The sequence below is a fragment of the Gekko japonicus genome, unplaced genomic scaffold (genome assembly GCF_001447785.1).
Source record: "Gekko japonicus isolate JY-2015 unplaced genomic scaffold, Gekko_japonicus_V1.1 scaffold1840, whole genome shotgun sequence".
Lineage (NCBI taxonomy): Eukaryota > Metazoa > Chordata > Lepidosauria > Squamata > Gekkonidae > Gekko > Gekko japonicus.
In genome coordinates this window covers 352244-360341 of record NW_015172610.1, presented here as the reverse complement: position 1 = coordinate 360341, position 8098 = coordinate 352244, and positions in this window count along the sequence as shown.

Genomic DNA, 8098 nt, shown 5'->3' with positions numbered 1-8098 from the left:
AAACAGACCCATCTGTGTGGTATTCCTGGCCATATGCCTCTCTTTTCCTCCTTGACAGAGGTAATGAAATCTCCTTGATGCTCACCATGCCACGGGACAGATTATTTGCATTAGACTTAATCTTCAGGTGGCTCCGCATGTGTCTGAAACATGGGGAGAAACTATAGGGTGATGCTAAGGCTTTTCAACGAGCTTGCTGTAAACCGTGATTTAAACATTAGCATAATTCAAACAGGTAGGTGGGATTTTTCACCCTAATCCCTTTCCCTGTGTTCCATGAATGGACTATCTTTTCACTCGACAGAACAGAAGATGAACTGGCCTGCTTGCCGTTTCTCTTCTGCCTCCACTGAGGACTCTGAATAATAAAGAACAGGATCTGACTTTGTTCTTTGCCCTTCCTGATGCATCTATAGACATTATTTTTCTTCTTAACAAATCCCAGCTTCTTCTGTCCTCTTGTGTCCATTTTGCAGAGTGAAAACCAAAATAAATACATTTCAATGATGAAGGGTTTAAAAAAAATGGGAAGAAAATAAACTCAGAGAACAAACTGGGAAAATAGAGAAATAACCAATAAAAAGTGCTTACAATAGTGCATTGCCGTGAAAAGAAATCGAAGATCTTTTCAAATATAGATCTCCAGCAGAGGACCTTAACTATAAACCTTCTGCTGTGCCCAGTTTGCTACAGTTGATTTCAGTGAGACTTGGGACCCAACTAGATGAGATTCTGACAGAAGTGTGATCAGATTTTGGCAAAAGTCAAACTGGACCCCAGCTCAGATGAAAGCTGTGTTGAATCTAACAAACACACCTAGCACACACGCAACCAATTATTAGTCTTGGAACAAAAGCAGATATTCATCTTTTGCCTATCTTTTTTTTCCTTACAAGGCTAACAGTGCAAAGAGGAGTGTTTTGATTGGTCACTCTATGTACATGTGGAGAAAGCAAAACACAGGGTTGCTAGTTTGAGGTTGGGAAGTATCTGGAGATTTGGGTGAGGACAGAACCTGGGGAAGTTGGGATTTGGGGTGGGAGGTGGGGAGGGAAGGGATCCCATCAGGGCATGATGCCATAGAGTCCACCCTCCAAAGCAACCATTTTCTTCAGGGGAGCTGATATTTGTACTCTGGAGATCTCTTGTAATTCTGGGAGATCTCCAGGGTGGAGATGTGGTGGGAATAAAAAATGAATAAATTAAATCAAGTAAAAGAATAAACAAAATGGTCTGACCCTTTGCAGTGCACCAATCCTTTGACTGACCAACTAGTTCAAAGCATTCCGGAGAGAGAAATTTCTCAGACCCAATGAACAGTTTTGACGAAAATTGTTCAAAAGAGCCCAAAAATTACCCAGAGGGAAAACCGGGGGGAGGGAAGCAGAATTTTGTCAAAAGCATTGATTATATAGATGTGTCTGTGGTTTGTTGGTTCCTAGAATTATAGTCAAGGAATTCAGTGTGCCAGTAGCTGGGTCATGATGATGAAAACGTAAGGGATGGGCACAAACCAGGAAAACCAGGATTCTTGGTTCATGGTGGATGGTACGAGTGAAAGGGGATAGCCCTGGAGCCCTGGAAGAAAGCGAAGGCCACAGAGTCCTGAACGCGATATGTTGTGCCCCCCAACCATGCTCTGGCTTGTACCTGAAGGATTTGCCAGGGACTTTGCCCTGTGACTACCACTGAATGCTCTGGAAGGATTGGCCATGCCCTGCAATCACTTTGCTAGTGGTGTGAGTGAAAGAGGATGGCACTGGAGCCCTGGAACAAAGGAAGTCCACAAACTCCAGGGGAAACACCATACAGAGCACCATCAGCAATGTGAGTAAAAGGCCTGCTCCAGGGCCCCATGACCAATGGGTGCCCACCCAAACCCCACTCTTTCAATGACATCACTGGATGTCACAGTGATTCGAACCTGCTGCCAACATCCTATAACCAGGAAGGGTTGGCCATGCACTGCCATGTTCTTGTTAACGGGGCAAGTGAGAGGATGGCTAAAAGCCCTGACACCAACTAACACCCAATCCCAAAAAGGAAAGAGAGGACCAAAATAAGAGTGGACCAAAATTGGAAAGGGTGGCTCAAACCTGCTGCCAAGATCCTAGTCCCAGGAAGGGCTGGCCATGCGCTGCAATCATCTTGCCAGTGAAGCGAGTGAAAGGCTAGCTCAAAGCCCTGGCCCATATAGCACCTGATGCCCAACAGGAAAGAGAAAGAGTTCACATTTGTAAATGGTGGCTTGAACCTGCTGTCAGGGATATACTCCCTGGAAGGACTGGTCATGCACTGCAATCACCTTGCCAGCGGTACGAGTGAAAGGGGATGCCCCCCAACTCCCTAATGCTGTATACTGCCACCACCCCATCTGTGTCTTGCAGCCAGTATCTGAAAATGGGGTGGGACTTCTGAGTGGGACATGATTCCTACTCCTTGGAGGACTCGGCAAAGTACTGGATGCAGCCATGTAGATTAGTGACCCACACTGGAAGGGCTGGACATGCGCCGTGATCATCTTGCCAGCCGAGTGAGTAAAAGAGGATGGCTCTGGAGCCATGGAACAAATGGAAGGGCCCCCCCATACCCCTGGATGCAATATGACCCAGCCCTCACCCAGGGTCTGGCTTACAGCTGGTATAAGAAGGACACAGTCACTCAGATGTGTATTATTCTAGTCTGTAACCAAGTCCAGAAAGCACCCATCCACCATGGCGCCAGCAAATTGTTCCACTCCACAGATAAGTGGGAACAGATGCAAAAATGGCAGGGGTACCTGTCAAGTCTAAAAAAGACAGGTAATGAAGAACAGAAAGGCAGACCAGGCATTCCCAGAGTTTTGACCTGGGCTCGCTAATTATCCCATAGCAGCTTGGCAGACACAAGGAAGGAAAGCATGTCCATGACCCTCCAAGTCCCACCAACCCCAGGCCCAAACACAACCATCCCCTAGTCACTGCCCATCACTAGGTAACATAAATTTCTGGATGGTTCTTTGCCATTAGCAGAACACATACTACAGGTAAGAGATCATCTGTTGTGACACTGAATTCTACAAATGCTATGGAAAGAGGTTGTCAAATGGGAGCTTGCTTGTACAGGAAGATGTTTGAAGAAGTGGATGTTTGCTGAGGTGGATGTTGTTCCATGAGGTAGGTGTTGTGCTATGAGGTGGATGTCAGTTGGTTCATGAGGTAGGTGTTTCCTTGTAAAGTGGATGTGTGGGTCGGCCATGGGGCAAGGCCAACACTACCTGGCAGAGTCAGCCATCCCCCTACCCAAGCATCAAGGGCACAACCTGCAGACTGGATCACCCAGAGAGGGGATAGGAAGGGAGGAACATACAGGGGGGAGAATGGGAGGCCTGGATTGTAGTCCACCAGTTTCAGAGCAGGGTGGCCCAGCAGGAGCAAGTTGACCTGCAGGAATGACAACTTGTCTACCTCGGGCAGGTCCAGGTGAGAGCAGTGGGGGCTAAGGATGTCTCCCAGGTGGGAGAACACCTGCTCTCACTGGACACTGGCGGGAGGGCACAACAAGAGACTCATGACAATGCAGGAGAGGTTGGACCAGATTACAACCTTGCATGACCAGGAGTCCAGGGAATTGGAGCTTGAGAGCTTAGGTGACTCAACGAGATACTCCCTGACCATAACCTCAGTGGAATCCTCCGCCATAGCATGCCTGCCCCCCCAGTGCTGCTCCTGACCTCCCACTTCACCACTGACAACCAGTCATGGGACTTCTCTTTTGCCTGTCTCTTAGAGGGGTAAACTCCCTGCTCCTCCTGTTCCTCCCACTCTTACACCCCCACAGTTCTTCTGCCCACCATTCCCTCTGATGCATGTTTGCTGCCCTGAAACTGCTACACCTCTCTTCCAGTCCATGAGCTTAATTAAATTACCATTAATTAGACTAGTGGCCAATCTGATTACTGGTAATCTAATTAAGAGAAACAGCCTTTGGGCAGTTTACAGACAGCCTTTGAGCCAGGAAGTGGTGCCGGGAGTCAGCCCTGGGGGAGGAGCTGGGCTGGGATGCCAGTCTTTTCTTAAGGGCACCCTGCAGAAATGGCAGGATGACTCCAGGAAGTAAGCAGCTGACTCCAGAGCAAACCCATTCCTACCCCTTGGGGTCTCAGAAAGTGACCCAGTGCCAGCCGAGAACCTGGCCCAGGCATCCTTCATCCAACAGCAAAGACGAACCAGCTAGACAAGGCCTTCCAGCTGGGTGGGACCTGCTTGCTCTGAAGCAGAAGCCGTGGAGTCTTGTGAGCAAAAATTCTGTTTTATGAGCTACTGGCATTAAAGTTGTGAGCGAGTGATTTGGCTACTGCAAAAATTAGTTGGCTCTGGAGCCATCCTTCCTGAGCTAAGACAAAAATCTGTGAGCCGGAAGCTGAAAAACTGTGAGCTAGCTCACACTAACTCAGCCTAGAGGGAACACTGCCCACAAGTGCTTGGCTGCTTTGCTCCCAGGTGAGCTCCCACAGTGGGGGGCCACTTCCTCCCTCTCTCTGGCTTGGATCCTTACCTTGCATACTTACTTGCGTGCAAGTGGCCAGGGCTAGCAGCACTCCTGCTGCATGCCTGGCAGAGCTTCAGCATGGCAGAGGCAACCAAGTTCTGGTCCAGATTTTTCTCTCTGTGGCTCAGTCACTCCTTTCCAGATGTGGCCAGGGCTGGTAGTGCTCCTGCTGCATGCCCAGCAGGCCTTCAGCATGGCAGAGGCACCCAAGTTCTGGCCGGGCTCTGCCTATTGGTGGGTCAGTTGCCACTTTACAGCCATGGGCCAGCCACCTCCCCCAAGCCTGCCACTGCCAGCAGCAGCAGCAGCGCAGCTGCAGGGTGGGTGTCTCCACCTCCCATTCCTCCTCCACCACCTCCCAGAGTGGGTGGGGCACATCTGGGGGGCATAATCCCCTCGCCCCTGCCTAGCTATGGACCTGGCCCTGACCCGCAAACACCCAGAGTGCCCAGTGGAGAGCTAGGAGATACAAAAAGGGGTGGGCACAGGCTTGTATAAATTTGAGCCCTCAGCCAAGGCACCCACCTGCTATGCCACACCATCTGGCCTAAGCTGAGAGGCTGTTGAATCCGAGCCCTAACCTACAAACAACCAAAGCCCCAGTGGAGAGCTAGAAGATAAACAAAAAAGAGGCATGGGACTCTCAGCTGAGGTGCCCACCAGCTATGCCCCAGTGCCTGGTGTGAGCAGAGAGACTGTGGAATCAGACAAACACCCAAAGCCCCCAGTGGAGAGTTAGATCAAAAAAAGAGGTGTGAGGTGTGGGAGGTGTATAAATGTGAGCGTTCACCTGATGCACCCACCTGCTATGCCCTACCACCAGCGTGAATGGAGAGGTTGTATGGAATCAGAGCCCTAACCCACAAACACCCAAAGCCCCCAGCAGAGAGTGAGAAGATTTTTTTAAAATGAGGGATGGGGTGGGGGTAGAAAATAGGAACCAGCAGCAGAAGCAAAGTCCCCGGCTGGGTGGCACATAGAGCACTATCCCACCAAAGATGCCCCAGCTCAGACAGTTGACCAAAATAAGGTGACGTGGAGTTGGTAGAAGCAGGGCTATTTTTGGGCAGGAACGCACAGGAACGGAGTTCCGGCTGGCTCCCAAGTTGGCCACGCCCAGCAGGAACTCATTAGCATAATAGGCCACACCCAACAGCAGAAACTCATTAGGATTGGCTACATTAGGGGTGTGTGGCCTAACATGCAAAGGAGTACCTGATACAAAAAAAGGCCCTGGGTTTTGACAACAAACAAGCTAAACAGAATAACAAGCAAAAGGTGGGTGTGGCTGGATAACCACACTTCTGGTAACATGGGGGTGCAGCCTAATGTGCTAATGAGCTGTGCTGTCAGGGGTGTGGCCTAATATGCTAATGAGTTTCTGCTGTTGGGTGTGGCCTATTATGCTAATGAGTTCCAGCTGGGCTTTTTCTACAAAAAGAGCCCTGGGTAGAAGTAAAGCCAAGCCCCAGGATAGGTGGCACTGGCACACAGAGCCCTGGCCCACCAAACCCAGAGTTGATCAACTAAAGGAAGGAAGAGTGTAGAAATGCTAGCACTCTTCAGAGGAGGCCAATAGCAAAGCCCCACTGCTCAATATGAGCAAAAAGGCTGGGTGCCATGGTGCGCACAGACACACACATACACAGATCAAAGAGCAATTTCCTGCCCAGCAAAGCTGATCAAATTCCTCCTCTCTCTCTACAATTCTGATCCTCTCCAGCTCACTGCAAAACCAAACAAAGGAGGGCTGGACTTCAGGTTGGGCTTTATATAGCTTTCAGATCCCATAGAGACAAATGGGAGTTCTGTAATTGGCAGCCCGTCATGCCTGTCAAGCTTTGGAGGGTCCCTATTGGTGTTTCCAAGACTGGAGAGAATTCCACCCCCACCATTGTCTGTGAGTTGGCTCCATCGATGCTGGGTTTTCTGAAATTCAGGCAATGTTCAGGGAGCACATGCTCCAACAAACAACACTTCCTGGACCCCAAACTGGCCAAATTTTGGCACGAATTTGACTTCATGCATAGGTTCGTGCCAACCCCTAGAAAACACTTCATGTGTAAGGCCGTTACAGCTGGCATAAAATCAAATATTTAGTTAACTGTCTTCTATTATATACAGAAACATAGGATATTTGTGATATAATGAAATATTTAGCCAGCAGGCTGAACTGGTTATTTTAAAAATGGTGAAAATATGCCTCACATACAGAAAATGTATCGTTTATATAAATCTGTGTGCACTGAAATATTCATTCAGCTCAGTCAACCCCGTCCATTGTATTCAATCTGCAGGCTCTGGATATTTCATATTCAAGAGCACTTGTTACCCAAAGAGGTATACAAGCCCGTCACATACGCCCTCTCTCACCCACTGAGCTGACTCATCTGATCAGCCATCTCTCAGCCTAACTTCACCCCTCTGGAGTATTGTGTCTCTCTTGGATAACTACAGAATGACAGCTGCAAGGATCTGATAAATTACTTTGTTCACAATCACAGCTAGGGCTTGGCTAAGCTTTAACACATAAAAGGAACAGATTTTGGTACATATTCATAAACCAAAAATAGGAAAAGCGAGCTTTTCAACATAGCTCATTCATGTTAGCACGCCAGTGTAGGGTCTTATTACTGTTGCCCCTGCTTCACGTAGTTTCCATTACCTTTCCTGTATGGTTGGCTCTTAGCAGTCTAAAACATAAGATTTACACTTTCAGTGTAAAGGTGCCAAAATTCCAGTTTGTCTCCACATTCATCTGTGAACAGAGTATTTGTAGAAGCCCAACAGAAGTAAACATGTCTTGTTCCACTCAACTGACACCTCAGTTTTAAACATTTCTGCTAGTACTTCCACATGGAAATCGCAGGTATCCATGGTGCTGGTGAAACAATGGAGTGTATGTCTCAGTCAGATTTTTCAGCTCAGATAATCACTTTGAATGAGCCCAAAAAACCACTTGTAGCAAACTCCAGAAAGAAGACCAATTCTGCCATGGCACTGATGCCAAGAAGACGTGCATAGTTTTATAGACCACTTGATCATTTTTTTGAAATAAAAAACCTCAACATATTAATTATTGCCAGCCCCCTTTTGAAGTGTGCCTTTAATATTTACTGCTGATCCAAAGTAATCAACATCCCCCCCTCTGCTTAAAATGCACTTTACTAAAAAGTTACTGCTCTGATCTGAATAGCCCAGGCTAGCCAGATCTTATCGGATCATGGAAGCTAAGCAGGGTCGGCTCTGCCTAGTATTTGGATGGGAGACCTCCAAGGAATACCAGGTTCATGATGCAGAGGCAGGCAATGGCAAACCACCTCTAAATGTTTCTTGCCTTGAAAACCCAATCGGATTGCCATACAAGTTAGCTGCAACGTGACGGCAAAATAAATAAGATGCTGGAATCAAACAGACCACAATTTAATTATATGTTTTAAAACATTTGACACTAACAAAATTGAAATTTGCCTTACTTTCATGTAAACTATGAAATTGTATTAAGTTCTGTTAATTTTTATGGGTGTTCTAAAAGATCCCCAATATCTTACTCACGTACTTAATTTTT